The sequence below is a fragment of the Pinus tabuliformis genome, chromosome 5_1, assembly GCF_031772625.1.
Source record: "Pinus tabuliformis cultivar Carrire ecotype Pingquan chromosome 5_1, CPIR1, whole genome shotgun sequence".
Taxonomy (NCBI): domain Eukaryota; kingdom Viridiplantae; phylum Streptophyta; class Pinopsida; order Pinales; family Pinaceae; genus Pinus; species Pinus tabuliformis.
In genome coordinates this window covers 366,951,585-366,973,594 of record NC_142305.1, presented here as the reverse complement: position 1 = coordinate 366,973,594, position 22,010 = coordinate 366,951,585, and the positions used below count along the sequence as shown (strand labels likewise).

At 37.6% G+C, this 22,010-nt stretch overlaps 1 pseudogene; it reads right to left on the bottom strand.

Annotated features, from left to right (window-relative positions):
* Positions 1-22,010, bottom strand: part of LOC149164968 (laccase-12-like) — a 61,970-nt pseudogene that overhangs the window by 32,775 nt on the left and 7,185 nt on the right.

Here is a 22,010-nt window from a genome sequence, read left to right as displayed (position 1 = left end):
TCAACAGGTTTGAGTTTCTAGAAGTTAAAGCTGAAAATACAGCAAGGGGTATCCTTACTCTCTGAAATCCACAAAAAATTGGAATAATTGATGCTGAGGCATCAAGGAATTATTTATCAGTGGTCATACAGCCTGTTGGGGATAGAAATACTTATCTAGTTATGAATGTTTATGGCCCTCAAATGTTAGATGAAAAAATCAGGTTTATTGACTCCTTGGTGGATCTTAGGGTCAGGCATGAAGGGTTACCTTGGGTCATAGGAGGGGACTTCAATATGATCAGATCTCTCTCGAAGAAAAAAGGGGACAGAAGAGCTCTAAACAAAGATTCCCCAGCCTTCCAATCCTTTTCTGAGAACATGAAGCTTGTTGAAATTGAGACAAACAATGGCCTCTGCACTTGGAACAATAAAAGAGGAGGGGATTCCCAGGTAGCCTCCAAGTTAGATAGATTCATGATCTCTAAGGATCTCATGCTTATAAACAAGGAAATAATAGCAGGAATTCTCCCTTTTGGAGGTTCAGATCACTGGCTGGTTTAATTGGAGATCAAGGGCATAGGCACCCCTAGAAACCAACCTCTCAGATTTGAAAATATTTGGCTTTCACACCCAGATTTCATTAGCAGCATAGAAAAATAGTGGGCGGAATATTTGCAGATTCAAGGATCAATAATGTTCTTGCTTCACAAAAGATTAAAGCACATCAAGAGGAAGCTAAAAGATTGGAACAAAAATGAATTTGGAAATATATTTGTAGGTAAGAGATCGGTAGAAAATAAAATGCTAGAGCTCAATCAAGCTTTGATCAAGGAGGGCTTTGATAAGAAATAAAATGAGCAAGTAGAGAAGCATCATCAAGAATTGGAAAAGTTGTGTAGACAAGAGGAAATATTTTGGAAACAAAAATCAAGAGTTCAATGGCTAAAAGAAGGAGAGCGCAACACTAAATTTTTCCATAAATCCACCATTGCAAATAGGGCTCCCAACCGGATCTCTGTGATCAAGGACGAGAATGGACAGACACATCAATCCCATGAGGAAATAGAAGCAGTGTTAGTCAGGCACTTCCGAGGTATTGATCGGGAAAACGTTTTAGAAAGGGAACCGTTTATCAAGGACATCACCAAGCACATCCCTAAGTTGCTTTCCAGAGAGGATAATTGTAATCTCAACAGACTTGTAACCGAAAAGGAGGTTAGTGAGGTGCTCAAGGAAATCCAAAATGGCAAAGCTCTAGGTCAAGATGCATTCAATGTGGACTTCTTCAAAGTTCGCTGGAATATTGTCAAAAAGGATATTCTAAGGGTTGTGGAAGATTCCAAGCTGAACATAAGTATTTTGAAGGCTCTCAATACCTCCTTCATCACTCTATTTCCAAAACAGCATAATGCTCAAATGCCATAGATGTATAGGCCCATTGCTTATGCAATGTGGTTTACAAGATAATTTCCAAGGTTGTGGCCAATAGACTAAAACCCTTGTTGCCTACATTAGTTTCGGGGGAATAATCTAGTTATGTGGAGGGTAGACAAATACTAGATAACATCATTCAAGCTCACGAGGTGTTCACTCGTTAATTAGCAAAAGGAAAGCAGGTATGATAATGCAATTGGACATAGCCAAAGCATATGATAACGTGAACTGGACATATATCAAGAGGGTACTTATTGCATTTGGTTTTGATCATAATTGGGTCAGATGGGTCATGGCCCTACTAACCTCCTCCAGCTTTTCAATTTTAGTTAATGGTTCTCCCTCTAAAAATTTTATTCCTTCTAGAGGACTCAGACAAGGGGATCCACTATCTCCTTTTCTCTTCATCCTTATGATGAAAGGGCTACGGTGGTCCATCAAGAAGGCTAAAGTAATAGGTAAAATTCAAGGACTCCAACTATCGTAGAATGGTCAAGCTCGGACTCATCAACAATTTGTTGAAGATACTATGTTACAGGGAATTCCCACAGTTAAGGAAGTGCTTGCTTACAAAAAAATTTTGAATGACTTTGCTAAGGCAACAGGTTTGGAAGTCAATCTTTCCAAATCAAAAATTTTCTTCTTTAACACCCATATAGCCATTCAGAGAAATGTCTCCAGAATTCTTGGCTTTCAAAGAGAATCCCTCCCCTCTAGGTATTTGGGAGTTCCTCTTATGACCAAACCTCTACACAAGAGTATTTGGGAATCATTAACTATCAAGATGCAAGATAAGGTTAGGAATTGGACAATCAGATCTTTAAATCTGGCGGGCAGACTGGTTCTTACAAAGGCAGTGCTCCAAGCTATCCTAGTCTATATGCTATCTGCTCTCCCAGTTCCAAAAGGAGTCTTACAACAATTTAGAAATATCCAAAGAGATTTTCTTTGGGGCAAGGAGGAAACTAGGAGAAAATGGGGTTTAGTCTCATGGGAAAAGATCTGTAAACCCAAGAACCAAGGAGGACTAGGATCAGATGATCTAGAGATTCTGAGTAAGGCTCTTGGGGCCAAACATTGGTGGAGGTGGGTTAAGGATCCTAAGGCTCAATGGAAAATTATCTGGAAGGAAAAATATGCCAGCTCCTGGCATCCTTCTGAGCTAATAAGAATGTCTAGAAACTTGAATGGCTTTCCCATATGGAACAAGGCCTCGGAGAACAGAGAGATGGTTCAAAAAAATAGCTTTTGGGAAATCAGAGATGGAGATCTAGCACTCTTCTGGGAGGATAAATGGCAACAAGAACCAACACTACTGAAAGAGGAATTTTTGGGCCTCAAGTATGAGATAGACAACGAAGGTTTAGTAAAGGTTCAGGACTTTTGGGAGAACCTCACAATACAAGAAGATGGAGAACATGGAGAAAGATAGATGGCAGAGAGGAGGAAACCCTTAACAGTAGAGCAGAGACCCTGAAGAGGATGTTGGACCAAAGGATGATTTTAGTCATGGAAGGATAGGATCAACTAAGATGGGGTAACAATAAAGAGGGAAGTTTTAATATTAAGGAAGAAAAAGGTGTTCTCCTTGGCTAGATTCCATAGCTCTCGCTAGAACCTGGCAGAAGCGATGGAGGCACAAAGGCTAGATGAAGATCAAAAACTTCATGTGGTTGGTTCACCATAGGAAAATCTTAACATGGGACAACATTAGAAAGAGAGGAATGCTTGGACCTTCCAGATGCTAGCTCTATGAAGCCCAAGTGGAGACATTGGAACATCTTCTCAATAGTTGCATTTTCACCTCAAGGTTATGGTATATTTTTTCCACCGTCTTCAATTAGTCAGATAGAGATAAAGAAAGTATTTCTAACACCTTAAACAATTGGAGGAATAATTTTTTGGATTATGAAGTCCTTAACTCTGCCTGGGCTCTTCTGCCAAGTTTCATCATATGGAATGTGTGGAAAGAAAGAAATAAAAGAATTTTCAAGGAAGAGAAGAATTCCTTGCTTCACTTGTTTTAGAAGATCTTGAAACAGCTTCAAGAAATAGTTGGCACCACAGTTAAGGATGTCCCCAAAAATTCTCCCTTAGAAGAAGATTTGGGAATTCTCAGGTAGTTAGATATGCAGGGGCTTGTTCCACAAGGTCTAGAAAGGAAAATAATCTTGAGGGAAAAGGTTAAATATTTCTGGAATCCCCCCGACCCCGCCCCCCGCCCCGCCTGGTTTTTTGAAGTATAACATCAATGGAGCTTCAAAAGGTAACCCCGGAATGGCTGGCTTCAGAGGAGTTCTACGAGACGAAACCGGAAGCATCATCTCCCTCTTCCATTGTCATTTAGGAAAAGCCACCAACAACATGGCAGAATTAATGGCATTGGAACAATGCTTAGAATTCCTGAAACATGAAAACTACCATAATGTGATAATAAAAGCTGATTCAGAGTTAGTCATCAATGTGGCCAAGAGAATTGGTCATGGCACCGGGCTGGAAAATGTTAATAAACACCAGAGGCTTTCAAGGGTTCTTCATAAAATTTAGGAGCATCTTCAGGAACTACGCACACTTTGCTTCATCCATATGTCCAGAAAGGCCAAAAAATTCATAGAAATTCTTGCCAACCAAGGTGTCAACTGTAAGGACAACAGAATTTCGATGGTTTGGCTGGAAATGGCACAAAGCAACCTAAAATATCTTTTCCATACCTAGGCAGAAGAGGATAAAGAAGTGTATTAGAACAAGACTAAGGAAGCCATTTAGCAATGAATATATTTATGCAGGAATCTCTTTTTTGGGCAGACAAATATAAGTTGGAAGGATGGAAAGGGTCGGCCTCTTTAGCTGTGGTTATTACAACCCTGAATTTCCTCGACGTCTACAGCATGGTTTTCTCAGTTAGGATAAAGGTGAAGGGCAATGATCAAAGGCCCTGTTCTGGCGGGAACATTCCACTTCTTTTCTTGTACCGAAAGAAAAAACCACTTCACAAGTGGTTTGGGAGTGCTCGCACGGCTTTCAAGTTGAAGGCAGTTTGGAGTTTTTGGTAGCGATACCATACAGATCTTGACAAGTGGATGAGGGCTCGGTCTGAAAACCACCCCCATCGTACTATAAAGTCTGATGATTTCAGGCGTGCGATTTGCTGCTCAACCATCCGATTCAGTGAGAGTGATCAACAATCACGATGGTGCGAGTGGTTTGGTGGGGATGGGGGGTTAAATATCGTGCATTTTCATGGTGCGATGTGCATCTCCATTCTGAGATTTAAGAAGAAAAATGAGTGGCAGTGATTAAAAGGCAAGTTAGGGGTTTGCTGGCGCAGGTGTTTGTGGGGAGGGTTCATAAGCCCTGCGACTCCCGTGGCCTATTTTTGTCTGTACTCCAAAATGTTTGGCGGGAACCTTTTGAGGATTGAGGGCTTTGATTCTGTAGGACATCTTCATATTTCTCCTTAGACCACATAGTGTGGTCGATAGTGTATATATTGTAAATTATGTTTGATTTAATGATATAGAAGGAATGAGTCTTGCTCAAGAAAAAAAAAAGATTGTTTTAAAGTAGATAAAAATTTGTGGGTTGTGTAATTCAATACGATTAAAATAATTAAAAATGATTTATTTTATACCTTAAACAAATCCATAAAACATACTGCCATTTTACATTGAATGTATGATATAAAGCACATGTTATTGCAGACTGTTAAATGGACATAAACAATTCATTAATACACTACATGTAAACAGAATCTGACCCAGATGGAAATAAAACATTAGGCAGGATTGGATTGGAGGGTGTGTCGAAATCATACCATTAACATGGTAAGTGGTGGTAATATTAATTTGGTACAGAGATAAATTAAAATTGGAATAATAATATAAAAGTTGTGCATGCTTCAAGAAGATCTTTAGCGTAGTCCAGCGCATGTGATATACTTTCAAGATACCCACGGGCCACAGACTTGATGGGATTTCCCACCAGAAATCCATGAAAAGGATTTACGTTCAAAATGACAGTGATTATTTTCACTGTAGCAAGATGTTAAGATTTTTTTTTGACAGGGAAGAAAAATAAGTGTAACATACCTGTGTTTAAAAGAATATCTTAATATTTAGTGTAACAGATACATGCATTAAGAAATTAGAGTGATGACAGGAAATCAATCTCATAGGTCAAAACACATTCAACTCCTAGTACTGTGTTGCAAAAAGCCTTCTTTTAAATTTTTTTATTGGAAATACAAATCTTGTTGCTTAAATATGTTTGTATGCAATGGCACTAATAAGAAACTTGAAAGGAAATTATCTTGAAAATATGAACAATTTGGTGCAGTATAGTTACAATACCTCACTTAAGTGGAAAAGAGATACGCAAGTACAAAGAAGAAACCCCAACCACATTTTCTTTGACAAAGGAAAAAAATAGTGTGCCATATGTTAAGAGGTGTGGAAATATTCAATTATAAATAGACATGAATAAAGTTAAGAATTGAGCAGCATATACATCTATTTAAAATATAGCTACACATTTAACTAAGAATTTTGTTTTTGAAAAAAACTCACTTTAAAAACTACTTGGTGAATACAAGTGATGTTTTAAAAATATATATACATGTAAACCTTGAAATACGTAGCATTAAAATAAACTATGTTGAAGCATTTTAGTGCATTATGGTTTGAATATGAGACTTGACTTTCAAATAGATATGCAATCACACACAAAAATAGAAAATATATTTCAACAAGAAATCAAGGTGTACCATATCAAAAAAATTGTCAAGCACAATATGCCAATATTGAGCCATAGGTAAAGATGAGTAAACTTAAGAACTGAAGAACAATTATATCCATCAAGAAGTGAAAGTGATCACATGAACAACATGCATTCAAGTAGTGTCATTTTCAAAAAGCTTTCATTTCAAAACAATACTTAGGAAAATAAAATTCTTGCACATCTTCAACATGCTAACCCTTACTCCAATGTAAGAGGTCATATAAATAACATTGAATAAAAGGAAAGTTTGTCCATGATAGGTAAATGTGGTGTGTTTTCCTTGATGTAGTTAGCCCAATGTTGAGAAACTACTAAGAAGTGGATAGGATGAAAATGAGTGATATTCACTTTTCACATAGATATGAAATTTTGCACAACTAGTTTTTTTACTTGATTCTAAAGTTGGAAATCAAATTGATTTTATCAAAGGGAAAATTCAAAAATCTCTGAAAGTTTTTTTGATTCTAGGTTTTGAAGATGTCTATGACTCTCTAGTCATCTGTGGCAGTGTCTTTGAGATTATGTTGCATTGAGCCAGATTTTGCATCTTCCAATAGTTTGGATCTTGACAAATCAAATTCCTCTTTAAAATTTGTCCCCATCTTCCATACTAACAGACAATGTTTAGTGGCCCTTTTGATGCAATCTTTGATTTCTTTAGCCTCAAACCATCGTTGATTTAAATATTCAGTAAACATTAGTATTTTATCCATTTTTGTTACTTTTGAGATGTTGTCAAGCTTGAACTATGTTTCCCATTCAAGAATTGATGTGAATTTTCTTTGATGTACTTTCCTTCCTCCACCAAAGATTCTATTATGTCTTGAAGATCCAAATTTTGTAGAAAAAAATTGCAAATTTTGTCCATTTCTTTATAAAACTTAGTCCGCACTTTCCTCAATATTTGGCTCACGTGTGTTTCTTGGGCCTTAAAAATCTAGATATTATTTTTCGCTTCATGACTTTGAATTGATTGAAACCTAAGAGTTTCAATTTCTACATCATTATCGTCATCATTGGTGGCTAAATTTACGTACTTTTACTCACCCTTTTACCCTGTTATTTTTATCCAACTCAAACCAATATTTGTTAATAGATATCTTAAAATGCACAGGTATACCTCTCGTCATGTCTTTATGGATTATTGGTCACTAAAGCATAGGTGTAGGGGATTATTACCTAAGTGGCTCGCTAATTTAGTTATTTCTACAGATTCAAATGGAGAATGACTGGGATCGCGATTCACTGAACGATGCTACCAAATCTAGCAGCACTATCCTTGAATATTGGATGCAATGGCGAATCAATCTTTCGATTGACACACTGTTATCTTTTAACATTCTGTTTCATTCTGAAAATGACCATGTAATTAAGGGTAGACAATGTCGTAATTCTGGGGGTTGTATTATTGACAAATTGTATCAAGAAGAGTTGCGGGGTGTGAAAGCTATCACCGTTAAGAGACATTAAGGTTACAATATAAATACTCTTTGAGTTTGTAACAACATACTTGTAATATTTCTTTTATTGAGAATTTGATCTTCTGATCATATCGTGATTCGTTGATCTCGCCATAGCCCTAATCTGGGAGTTCAACCCACTCTTCTAACTAGGTGTTGCTGGATTAGATGTGTGTTAGGTTTATTTCCGTGAGTTTATTATTGCTGTGAATGTTCATCAATATGTTACTATGATTCCTTATTGTCGATACTCTTATTGATGTTACGTTTATTACTTGTTGTTACTCTTATTGTTGTTACAATATTGCTTGTTGTTACACATTGATGAATTTATAGTTAATGTTCAATACTAGTTATGGAAACTGTGGCCTACACATATAGTGCACGATAGCCTTCAAACAATAGGTAGAACCCCAGGTTGAAAATTAAATGTGGATTGGGTGAATTGCATGATTCATACTTGGACACCAACATTTTGGCGTCATTGTCGGGGAGGCTATTAAAGGTGCGAAATTATAACCAGCATTGACCATAAGACTGATCTCTCGTCCTGAGGAAGGAAGCTTACACCTAGAGGGAGGTCCTGAGTATTAGATCATTTGGTTGTTTGGTTCCTTGCTTTTCTTGTTTCTATAGGATTATTCTTTCATCCTCGGGAAGGAATTTTTTATCACCTTGATCTATGTCTAGAGCTTTAGATTGCCTTGTTTTTGCTTTCATAAGTATTGTTCTCTCATCGTGGGAAGGGAAGTTTTATTTTTCACCCTATTTTCAGGTCCCGAGCTTGATTTTTGTGATTTTCTTATTTACTTTCTTTTTTTTTCTTTAGGGGCCACTCTCTCATCCTGGGGAAGGAAGTTCGTATCTTACTTCAGGTCTTGAGCTTTTAATTTGTTTGAATGTTTCCCTTTTATTTCTTGATTGTATGAACAGAGACACCAATAAAAGGGGCAGAGGGAGACCCCTAAAAAGAAAAGGGGTTGATTTGGGCAGAAAAAATTACATCCAAGAGATCATCTCAAGGGCTCCATCTGGAGCATTGTCACGAGATTCTGCTAAGGTAAGGTCTCATACGAGATCTGGAGGGAACAGTTTCACAACCAGAACCTCCTTCAATAGCATAAGTGCAATTAGGGGAAGAAGAAGTAGCAAGCAGAGGATCTGAGGAACTACATATTACAAGTTTAGAGGAAGAAGATCTGAGGGAATTCTTGGCAGCATTTGATCAAGGGAGTGTTGTTAAATAAATTCCATCACCTGTTATAGAACCTCCAAAGCCAGAGCCTGTTGAAATTCCAATTGAGTATTGACAAATATTCGTGGCTCCTGCAACTTCTTCAATTGAATTTCTAATCAAAGATATCAGAGGTGATGCACCTGTGAAGCCTATTCCTTTGAAAAAAGTACCTAATTTAAATGGTCTTACTTCTGGGGACTAGGACACATTCCTTTTCTAATTTGACATTGTTTGTCTGTGGTATGATTACAATATTTCTCATGCTCAGAAATTGAAAACATTTGTTGCTACTTTGAAAGGCACAACTTTAAGATGGTTTATGGGTTTGGGAGAAAATTCTATTGCTACATGGGATGATATGAAAACAATTTTCCTTGAGAAATATCAACACTACTGCAAATCCCAGGATGTAAAGGAATAAATTTTTAAGATTATACAGAAAGAGGATGAGAATAAGAAAGATTTTGTGGAACGTTTTCAATATAGTTTGTGATGAGCCCCAGAAATGGGTAATTATATGGGCTCATTTTGCCTCTTATTTTGACTTAATCCACCATTCTCATTAGTTTATTGCATGTTTTTTATTATATTTATGCAATAGAGTGAATTTGGTTAGTCATTATGCCAAAAAGTCTAATGTGTGCTTTATGCAGATTTTTAGTCAATTTTGAGACAAAATCAAAGGTTTAATGAGCATTTGGCAGCCAAATTCGTGGAAGAACAAGGGAGAGGATTTGTAGGAGGGTATCCCCTTCATTTATGAGCCCTTACCTCGAATTCTCCATCGAAAACTCGGAGCACAAAGCAAAGGGGCCGCCAAGCAAGTCAAGTAGGACTGATGTTATCTTCAGTTCCAGGAAGCTGAGATGCTTGATTTTAGGAGGACTGTTGGAGGTCCCCATTTGTATAAATAAGAAGGCTTAGGGCCTCAGTTTTGTTAGTTAGATTTTAGTTAGAATTTAGCTATCGAACAATTTATTTTCACACTTTAGTGCAGCTCAACATTCAGCGCATTTTCAAGCTCTTTCTGTAAATAGTTTTGTGTTATGACTCGTATTTTTTTATCAATGAAGATGAATCCAACCTTGAACTAGAACTGATCTCCCTAAGGGGGTTGTAGCACTTGGGGTTGGGCCCAATCAAAGTTCCCAACACCTCCTTCTTGTATTTATATGTGGTTTTCTTGCATTCATGAAATAAGTTTTGTTATTTAGATTAAATCTTTCTTTATTACATAGGTTGTTTTTGATGATTAAAATAGTTGTTTTAGTTTCAGATTGATTAATTAGTTTGTTTCAATAATAGAAAAGATCCACAAAAATGCTACCAAGTAGGCTTTTAGCTTCTTTCTCCCTCCTTGGGACCATGAATTGAGACCAAAGCACTCTTGCTGCCACCAAAACATTGTTTTTGCTTTCCAATGCAATTGCTAGTGTTAGATTTTGAGTTCGAAAAGTTGATATCAATTGTGTTTTCATGCTTAGATCTATTCTTGCTCAGTTTCCATAGATTTCTTGCATAAATTCCTATCCATCAAGTTCTGTTCAGCTCTTTTCTGGTTTGTAGGTCAGAATTAGGTCAAAAATAAGTAAAACTCTGTTTTCATAGCTTTTGCTTGGGTCAGTTTTGAAAATAAGTGTGTAAAGCACCTATAAGACACTCTAGCCTATCCTTCCTCCATCACATAACCTGATCCAGTTTCTTTCTCAAAGTTTCCTTCACTCATTCGCCACACTTTCCCAAACAACCCTAATTTCTACGTTTTTATGCAAAATCGCTTTCTTATCCTTTGAACCAAACCAACCATCACCTTCATGTTCGATCGTCATTGACAGAGTCCTAGACCCTCTAACACCTTCATCCAACCTTCATTTTCCTTTTTCCACCATTTTTCCTCTTCCAAACCTATAAAAATCACTTTCAGCCTGCTCCTGTAGAACTTCCTGTAGAACATCTTGTAGATCCCCCGCATACTTCCTGTAGAAGTTCATGCGAGCAATTTTTTGAGATCTGATCACCATGAAATTCTCCAGAAGGGTGCTAGGACTCCTTAAGTCCTCTCCACACCTTCCCCATCATCTGCAATAGAAAAATCCATCTCCTCTCGCCACCAAACATCTGCACAGTCAAATAAGTTAAAGCACAACCATAATAACTCTGCATAAAATTGCTCAAAAGTACAAAAAGATGGTTCTTCCACATTTTCCTTCAGAAGTAGGTTAAGTACATGCATTTTATCTTGACATTAGTCCATGGCATCCATTTTGGTAGTTTCATCTCTTTTTCTTGCAAAGGTAGGGTTAATGGGTAAAACTAGGGTTTGCTAGGGTTTACATTTCCTTTTAGCTTTCATCTTATTTCTGCATGTAGAATAGACTCTTTTGAGTTAGCTTTCTTCCATCACAATTAAAAGCTTCTTCTGAGAACTCATAGAAGTTGGCTTGAGCTCCTAGCGAACTTGTGCCAGCTGATCAAGTGACATCCTGCAGTAAGAGTTAGTACTTGTGCATACAGCACCGTCGCTTCCATGTTTGTTATGAACTACCGAGTTGATAAAAGTAAAGAAGGGAGTCCCAGGAGTTGCAGCATCATTGTTGCAATACTGGAGCCCACCATCTTTTTGGTGCCATTGCTGGGGAAGCGTCAGAGTATTTATGCTTACTGCTTTTCTTCTATTTTCTACTGCAACCTTCTGCTAAGTAGTTTATTTCAGCAAGAGTAGAGTAGTTGTTTTATTTCAATTCTACAATTTCAATTCAACAATTTCCATTCCGCAAAAGTAGATTAGACATTTCCTGTTTTCATTTCAATTCTGCAATTTCATTTCAGCAAAATTAGATTAGACATTTCCTCCTTTCATTTCAATTTCGCAATTTCATTTCAGCAAGTGTAAATTAGACATTTCCTGCTTTCATTTCAATTCTGCAATTTCATTTCAGCCAGCGTAAACTAGACATTTCCTGCTTTCATTTCAATTTTGCAATTTCCATTTCAGCAAAATAGATTAATCATTTCCTTGCTTTCATTTCAATTTTGCAATTTCATTTCAGCGAAATAGATTTCAGTTAGTTGCAATTTGCGGTTCAATCCATTCCATTTTTGTAGGTACAAGCAGAAAAAAACAAAAATCAACCAAAAAGATTTCCTTTCATGCCTTGTAGGAGTAGAGATAATTAAGAAAAATGTTTGCACAACACCCCCACTGCTTCACACAGCCAACCTTCTCTCTTATTCAGTGGCTGCAATCAAGAAGCACCCTTAGGTAACAACAAGACATATTTGAAGAACCTATAGGGGAATAAGAAGAAGAAAACATTCCTTTGGAGCCCATGTCTGAAAACAGAAATGTTGGGAGCAGTACATTTTCTTCCAACTCATCCCCTAGAGGTGAATTTGCAAATCATATGGAAGGTTTCAAAAGCAAGATGAGACAAACTATTCCCATGCATATCAAAAGAATACAATAGGAAGAAGAGAGGGCTTTGGCCATGTTTTGTCCCATGTGCACTAGAAAGCATCCTAGGAATGAATGTCCATTGCAATCGATAGAAGTGTGTTTTATCTGTGAAAAAGACCATCCTACAAATCAGTGTCCTTCCTTGCCCGAAATTAAAGCTACATATCAGAGGGCCAAAGGCGCCACTGAACCACTCTATTTCATGAACCAAAGGAGGCCACATGGACCCAGACCATACCAGCAAGGGATGCAAGGGACATCTCAGGCATACTACAACCCCAACCAAATCACATTCATACCTTCTTGGGGTCTCCCTGTTCATCCTTCCTGGTCCACACCCCCTCCTTGGTCATATCCTCCTCAATATCATGCTCAACCAGCTACTCATTCATTTCACTCCTATGCTCAGCCACAGTCTTAGTGGAATACACCTCATCAAGGGTGGAGGCCCTAGTACAACACTCCTCCCACTCTTTTTCCTCCACCACCTGCTCAACCACAACCATTACCTCCTGCTCCTCCAAGACTACCCCAAATACCTGCTCAACCGAACCCGAACCCGAATAACAGACAGACCAACAAGTATATAGTGGGGAACCACCATTTAGAAACCCGCACATTGGAGTAGCTCAACCCAATTGCAAAGATGAGGTACAACACTTCCAAACAACTCCTCTTGAGCTCAATGATATTCACCATAGCTCAGGAACACTATTGCAAAAAAGAGATTATATTGATAGCACTAAAGGACCACATCTAGCAAAAGAAGATTCAAAAGAGAAGATCAAAGGACCATGGGCTACACTTGATGAAGAGAAGAGATCAAAATCAAAGATCAAGAGAGCTCCCTCATGGTTACCATCAAATCCTCCATGTATTCAAGAGAAAAATCAGCAAAAAGAGGGAGATGTGAAGGTCATAATAGAAGAAAACATGAAGAATGATCCAGATCAGCAAAAGGACTAAGGACACAACAACTATATTGAGATATGGTTCTAGACAGTCACTAAGTTACAACAATACTCTCTTCTTCAACTATGCTTGATCCCTTCAAAGTCAAATCATTTGGATTCTGAAATCCGGGTACCTGTCAAAGCATGCATTTCGAGCCTCCACATCATTTTATCTCTCATCTCGATGTGCACATGGCTCCATTGGAAGTATTCTTATACTTGAAAAGGATTTTGTTTTTAAAGTAGGGTAGGGTAGAAGAAAAAGAGAAAAAAAATAGGAAATAAACGAAAAATAAGAGAAAAATAAAAATATAAGGTGAAAACCTCCTTGGAGGCGCCTCAGATTGGCTCATTGATTGAAAACCTCCATGAGGCAGTCAATGGGTTAGAAAGAAGAGAAAAGAAAAAGGGAATAAGATCCCTGGGTGAAAGCCTTCCTTGGAGGCACCTAGGGTAGGGAATTAGGGTGAAAACCTCCTTGAGGCACCCTAGTTGTTTTCAAAAAAAAAAAAGAGAGAAAAAGAAAAATGAAAAATGAATTTCCAGTTGTATTGCAAGTCTGCAAGAGGACTTCAAGAAACAAAAGCAAGTGCCAAGAAAGATCTAAAATCAATAACAACACCTATCCTACCTTCCCTCACCCTTGTCCATCATTTTTGACATTCTTTCCACCTCACTGTGCTTCTTTTCTGAAAACTGTGTTTTCTACAAGAGGCTCCTGTAGAAATTACAAAGAGCTAGAAATGGACTTCACAAGCAATTTTGGGAATAGGGAAGCTTCATAAAGCATTTATAAATCACCCTGCAATCTTCAAACCTCTCTCCCATCAATTCCAATTCTGCATTACAGCCCAAGCTCATAGTTTCTTACTGTGCAAAAACTGCAGAATGCTCTGATACAAAAATACATAGAGCAGAAATTTGTTTTTTTCCCTAACTTGAAAACCATGCATCCATTTTAAAAAAAAATTCATGGAGAGTTGTATAGGGATGATGGCGACATGCTCAAGCAATTTCAGCCAATTCCAGTGCATGGTTTCCAAGAAATCAGCCTCCATCACCTTCAACAATTTTCGCATTTTCTCCATATCCGTGCATCCATTTAAAAACCTATTTCATGGGGAGATGCATATGGGTGACAGTCACATGCCCAAGCAATTTCAGCCAATTCCAGTGCACGGTTTCCGAGAAATTAGCCTCCATCACCTGCAGCCATTTTCCATTTTTCTCAAAATCCGTGCATCCATTGACCACGATTTTCTATGGGAGGTGCATAATGATGATTGAAACATGCTCGGAAAATTTCAGGTCAATACGGTCTATTGTTTGGGAGCTATGGACAAAAAAATTCGATGTCCTGCAAAACTCTAGCATCAGCAGCATGAGGGTGCAAATATGAAGGTTGAAGCAGACCCTTGAAGATAAAATCCAGCCAGAGGATACATGCACAAGAAAAATAGCCACATATCAGCAACCATACAAGCATGCATCCACATAAACAAAGGCATGCAGCAGAAGAAAAGGCCACAACACCTCATGGCAAACGCATTTGACTTCCAAGTAAGTGACTAAACATGTTCCTCTATTGCATGAATGTAATTTAAAAACTGCATTGACAGTGAGATGGTTGTGATTAAATGAGATCAGTGGCCAGCTAACTGGCCACCCTCATCCAGTTCAGACAATGCCTTGTCCAGTTCTACAGCACTGAGCTAGAAATCATACAGCACACATGTCTAGTCAACTCATGGGAAATCTAAAAAAAATAGGTAGTGGCAGATATTTTGAACTCCAGTAGATGTATTGGGAATTGATTACAAGCAGAAAGCGTAATGTCTCATGATGGCACTGCAGTAGGGACCAACAGTCCAAATAATGCAAACACACATTTTTGCCAGCTCACCATCAGCGGAAATATTTCACAGAAAAGATAAGTATTTTGCCTCGAACTCATTCACCACCTTTTTTTTCAATTTATAATCATCCCTATAGCTGCAACAAGCTCTATAACACCTCCATAGCCTCGAAACCATCGTTCACTATTATTTTTTGCTATCGGCATTCTACAGGAAGCTGTAATGGTTCTATAGGAAGGCCAGAGAGTAGCTCTGTAGAAGAAAAACTCGAGATTTTCGTCAAATTCAAGCTTTAAAATAGGTAGGTCGGGGAAACCACTTTGCATATGCTATGTTTATACAAGGTGGTGGATTAAAAAGTACAGTAGTGGGTTGAAAAAAAAGCAATGAAAGAGAAATTCAAAACTCTGCCTGTGTTTTCTGAGTTCTGCACAGTCTCTCTGTTTTCTTCTCTGCATTCAAAATCTTCCTCTTTGTTCCTCAAATTCTGCTGTAAAAAAAAAAGGGGGATGCAACCGTAGAAAATCAAGCCTGAAAAAAATGAATTTGCATTGGGAAGTCTGTTTATTTTGTGAGAAAAAATACTGTTTTTCTCTATGTGTTGTTTAAAAAAAGAAAAAAGAAAAATAAAAAATATATATATATATATATATATATATATATATATATATATATATATATATATATATATATATATATATATATATATATATTTCCTCCAATAGCCCAAGAAGTAAAGGATGGTTGACAACAGAGTTTGAAGGGTAGGGAAATTCAAATCTGTTTTTGAAAAGAGGAAACCCGAAAAACTCTCTCTGGTTCCAAAAAAAAAAACCTCAGTTGTTTCTCTGTTTCCTGGTTTTTGAAAATTGTTGTGTCCCTCTTCACCTGAGATATCCCAGAAGACTCTGAACATCATGCAGGGGAAGATGAGGAGGAAACAGAAAAAGAGGAAAAGACCAAAATAGAGAAAGAAGAACTTGAAACAGAGGAGGAAATCAAAACAGAAGATAAGAAGGAAGAAAGCAAGATAGAGGAGGAGAAAGCTCAAGGAACAGAGCAGGGAGAGACACAAATAGAGAAAGATACAAAAGGAGAAAAAGGCAGAAGAGTAGACCAAGGGGTGGAAGACATTGGGCACATGGAAAATAAGTTGAGAGAAATGGACAACGAATTGAACATGGTCAGACATACAGAAAGCATCAGAAGAGCTCAATTAGAGGCAGAAAATGAAATGTTAAGAAAGGAGCTGCAGGAAAGGGAACCTCAAGGAGGAAATGAGCTATCAATCTTAAAAAGGTAGCAATAGGAATAGGAACCCAGGCAGATAGTGAGACATTAATAAGACAACAACATGAAGGGAATAGTCAGAGCCATCAAGGATGAAGTGTTAGACTAGTTGTTTCTCAGAGGAAGAGCAACCCATTCAGTAGGGGGTGATGATGAGCCCCAAAAATGGGTAATTATATGGGCTCATTTTGCCTCTTATTTTGACTTAATCCACCATTTTCATTAGTTTATTTCATGTTTTTGATTATATTTATGCTAATAGAGTGAATTGGGTAAGACATTATGGCAAAAAGTCTAATGTGTGCTTTATGCAGATTTTTGGTCAATTTTGAGACAAAATCAAAGGTTTAATGAGCATTTGGCAGCCAAATTCGTGGAAGAACAAGGGAGAGATTTGTAGGAGGGTGTCCCCTTCACTTGTGAGCCCCTACCTCGAATTCTCCATCAAAAACTTGGAGCACAAAGCAAAGGGGCAACCAAGCAAGTCAAGTAGGACTACTATTATCTTTAGTTCCAGGAAGCCGAGTTGCTTGATTTTAGGAGGACTGTTGAGGTCCCTATTTGTATAAATAAAAAGGCTTAGGGCCTCAGGTTTTTTAGTCAGATTTTAGTTAGATTTTAGCTATTGAACAATTTATTTTCGCACTTTAGTGCAGCTCTGCATTCAGCTCATTTTCAAGCTCTTTCTGTAAACAGTTTTGTGCTATGACTAGTATTTTTTTATCAATGAAGATGAATTCAGCCTTGAACCAGAACTTATCTCTCTAAGGGGGTTGTAGCTCTTGGGGTTGGGCCCAACCCAAGTGCCCAATACCTCTTTCTTGTATTTATATGTTTTTTTCTTGCATTCATGAAATAATTTTTGTTATTTAGATTAAATCTTGCTTTATTACTTAGGTTGTTTTTGATGATTAGAATAGTTGTTTTAGTTTCAGATTGATTAATTAGTTTGCTACAATAATAGAAAAGATCCACAAAAAGGCTACCAAGTAGGCTTTCAGCTCCTTTCTCCCTCCTTGGGACCATGAATTGAGACCAAAGCACTCTTGTTGCCACCAAAACACTGTTTTTGCTTTCTAATGCAATTGCTATTGTTAGATTTCGAGTTGCAAAAGTTGATATTAGTTGTGTTTTCATGCTTAGATCTATCCTTGCTCAGTTTCCATAGATTTCTTGCATAACTTCCTATCCACCAAATTCTGTTAAGCACCTTTTTGGTTTCTAGGTCAGAATTAGGTCAAAAGTAAGTAAAAACTCTATTTTCATAGTTTTTGCTTTGGTTAGTTTTGAAAAGAAGTGTGCAAAGCACCTATAAGACACTCCAACCTATCCTTCCTCCATTACAAAATCTGATCTGGCCTCTTTCTCAAGGTTTCATTCAATCATTCGCCACACTTTCCCAAACAACCCTAATTTCCTATGTTTTTGTGCAAAATTGCTTTCTTATCCTTTGAACCAAACCAACCATCACCTTCATGTTTGATAATCATTGATAGAGTCATAGACCCTATAAAACCCTCATCCAACCTTCATTTTCCTTTCTCCACCATTTTTTCTCCTCCAAACCTGCGAAAATCACTTTCGGCCTGCTCCTGTAGAACTTCCTGTAGATCCCTTGCAGACTTCTTGTAGAAGCTCATGTGAGCAATTTTTCAAGATCTGATCACCAAAAGGGTGCTAGGGACTCCTTAGGTACTATCCACACCTTCTCCATCATCTACAACAGCCAAATCCATCTTCTCTCACCACCAAACATCTGCACAGTCAAATAAGTTAAAGCACAACCATAATAACTCTGCATAAAATTGCACAAAAGTACAAAAAGATGGTTCTTCCACGTTTTCCTTTAGAAGTAGCTTAAGTACATGCATTTTATCTTGACAGTAGTCCATGGCATCCATTTTAGTAGTTTCATCTCTTTTTCTTGCAAAGGTAGGGTTAACGGGTAAAACTAGGGTTTGCTATGGTTTGCACTTCCTTTCAGCTTTATCTTCTTTCTGCAAGTAGAATAGCCTGTTTTGAGTTAGTTTTCTTCCATCACAATTAAAATCTTTTTCCGAGAACTCATAGAAGTTGGCTTGAGCTCCTAGAAAACTTGTGCCAGCTAATCAAGTGATAGCCTGCAATAAGAGCTAGTACTTGTGCATACGACACTATCACTTCCAAGTTTGTTACAAAGTACCAGGTTGATAAAAGTAAAGAAGGGAGTCCCAAGAGTTGCAGCATCATTGTTGCAATATTGGATCCCAACAGTTTGCAGAGATCTAGCCACATTGACTTGGATAATAATACCTTGAAGATCATTTTTCTCAAGGCCATGAGGGAGGAACCTCTGGAGCTATTGAACATAGTAGGGAAAGGAGATATATCAAAGGAGGAATTTGATACCATCTGTAATTATGCATCAAGTGTTCATGAGGGGCTGCGAGACAGAGGGAGGGAGTCTGAAGTCTCAAAAAATTTAGTGGTGGAATTATAAAGCTTGAAATTAGGAATCTATTGGAAAACCCGAGAACCGATATCCTTAGCACATTATCATCGCAACTAGATGTGTTGCAGACGAAGCAGAAGTAGATGGACATAGAGGAGGCCATATCTATTTTTTTCCCTCAATGCAAGATGAAGCACTCGTTGAAGGAATGTCCATTAAATTTTGTGGAGACTTGTGTGATATGTGAACATAGTCATTCCATGAGAATTTTCCCATCTCTTCCTAGGTTGAAGGCAGTCTTTCAAGGGACAAATGAAGAAGCAGAACAACTTTATTTTATGGGATCAAGGAAACCATGGCAACGACGACCATTGAATATGAATCAAGGTACGCGTTGAGACCCCTCTCAGTGATTTAATAATATGAATTTTGGTCAGCACCATATACCTTTTTAGCCTTCTTGGTCGCAGTCTTACCAATATCCAATGCCCTGGAAACGCTAGTATCCTCAATCTGGTCCAAATTCTTCATGGTCCCAGAATTGGCATGGAGCTCCTCCTCGTCCTTCAAGACAATTCTCCCAACCTATGCCACAATAACAACTACAACTCCTTGCTAATGCACCCACTAGTAATCCTCCTCTTCGTCCACAATTGCTTGTCCAACCCAATCCAAATCCAAATAATAGAGGGGTTCAACACATTGAGACACTCAACCTCCCTGCATATAGTATTGTGACTATGGAATGTAATGAATTAAATCTCTGATCTCGTCGAGTGGTCAATGCTTAGACTTCACTTATAATTGTTGAGCATATCGATGATGAAGTCTCAGAACTAGAACAAATAATGATAGGTGATGAGCTAACAAAAATTCCTTTAAAGAAGAAAACCCCTTCACAAACTATTGTTACTAAAGGGTGTCAGACTGGTCCACCCTATCCTGAAAGATTATATTTGAGCAAACAAATCCCTCATCCTAAATTTGATTTTCTCAGAGAATTGCATAATGTATTTGTTAAAATTATGTTAATTCAGGCTGTGAAGGACATACTGATTTATGCTAAGACAATTAAAGAATATTGTTTTAAGAAACCTAGCAAAAAACCAAGGGACCCTCTTACTATTCATGTCATGGGTAAATTATCAGATATAATGTTGGGGAAATCTATGCCTCTCAAATACGGGGATCCTGGGAATCTGATTTTGACAGTGCAAATTAATGGGGTGGATATCCCAAATGTATTGGTAGATTTGGGGGCAAAGATTAATGTTATAACCTCTATAATGGTGATTACCTTGGGTCTACAGAACCTTAAACCAACTCGCACCATCTTAGAATTAGTAGATCGATCTACTATTAGACCAATAAGGAAGCTGGAAGATATCACTATTATAGTAGACTCATGGAAATACCCCATTGAACATATGGTTTTACATACCCAATCCCTAGTTGGTGGGCACCCTTTGATGTTATGAGGACCTTGGCTTGTAACTGCAGATGCTTATATTAGGTGTCAATCTGGAAACATGGTAATATCCAATGGGGAAGTTACAACAAACCTTATCCTTTACCCCTATAGAACTAAGTTCATCAAATCAACCCGGATTTACCTTCATTCAAAAGTATCTACCTACCAAAGAGCCCGAATCTGAAGATGAAGAAATTAGACCCATCCTTACCATCAACAAGGTTCTCTGTTTTAAATATGAAAGGGAGGACGATGTCATTATCACCTTTCTCAGCAATCCCAACTCTATTTTTGATTCAACCCGTCAGTTGTTAGAAACTGTCATGAGATGTAATGTTTAGGAAGATACTGAACCGGAACCAAAAATAGAAAACATTCCTGAAATTGTACATCATAAGAGTGTTCCTTTAGAAATTGAACCAGGGAACACATTGAATATTAAACCTAACCTTTCACACTCCCAATCCGAACAATTTCTAAAAGCCCTTTGGGAGCATAAATAAGATTTTCCTTGGGAGTATACTAATATGAAATGCATCCATGCTAAATTATGTACTCATCATATATACATTAAAGAGGAATGTCGACCTATTAGGAAGCCACAAAGAATAATGAATCTTACCTTAAAAAACATTGTCAAATATGGATTACAAAAGCTATTAGATGTGGGTTTTATTTATCCAATATTACACAGTCAATGGGTTTCCCCACTGGTCATTGTTCCTAAGAAGAATGGCAAGTGGTGGATATGTGTTGATTACAAGGAGATAAACAAAGCAACTCAGAAAGACAATTTTCCCTCACCCATTATTGACCAAGACCTTAATACATTAGCGGGAAGGATTTTTTCTCCTTTCTAGATGGATTTAGAAGATATAATCGGATAGAAATAGCTCCAAGGATCAGGAAAAAACTACCTTCACATGCCCTTTGGGAACCTTTGCATACTAGGTCCTTCCATTTGGCCTTTGTAACACACCTGCTACCTTCCAAAGGGAAATATTAGGAATTTTATTTGATCTAGTTAATGATAGTGTTGACATTTACATGGATGAATTTACCCCATATGGGGATTCATTTATAGAAGCTTTGAAAAACTTAGAGAAAGTACTTGAAAGATGCAAGAAAACACATGTTTCTCTAAGCACAACTAAATGGAATATGATTATGAAGGAAGGGATGGTGTCGGGACACTTGCTTTTAGTTGTAGGAATTCGGGGTGATCCTGCAAAGGTGTAGGTACTCTTGAAATTCCCTACGCCTAAGCCACCGACACAGGTACACAACTTTATCGGCTATGTTGGCTATTATGGGCATTTCATAGAAATTTTTTTCTAAAATAAAATTCCCAATTTTTCAATTTTTACCTAAAGATGTAGAATTTGTGTGGAAAGATCAATGTGAATCATATTTTGTAGAAATCAAAGAACTAGTGTGGAAGGCTCCAATATTACGCGACCCTGATTGGAAACTTCCGTTTCACATCTCTATTGATGCTTCTGAAACAGTAGTAGGGACGGTTTTGGGGCAGCATGAGGACAAGAAGTCGTATGCAATTTACTATGTCAACAATAATTTGACCCCTGCTGAATTAAATTATACAGTAACTGAAAAGGAGTTCTTCAATGTCATTTATGCTGTCAATAAATTTTGCCATTATATCA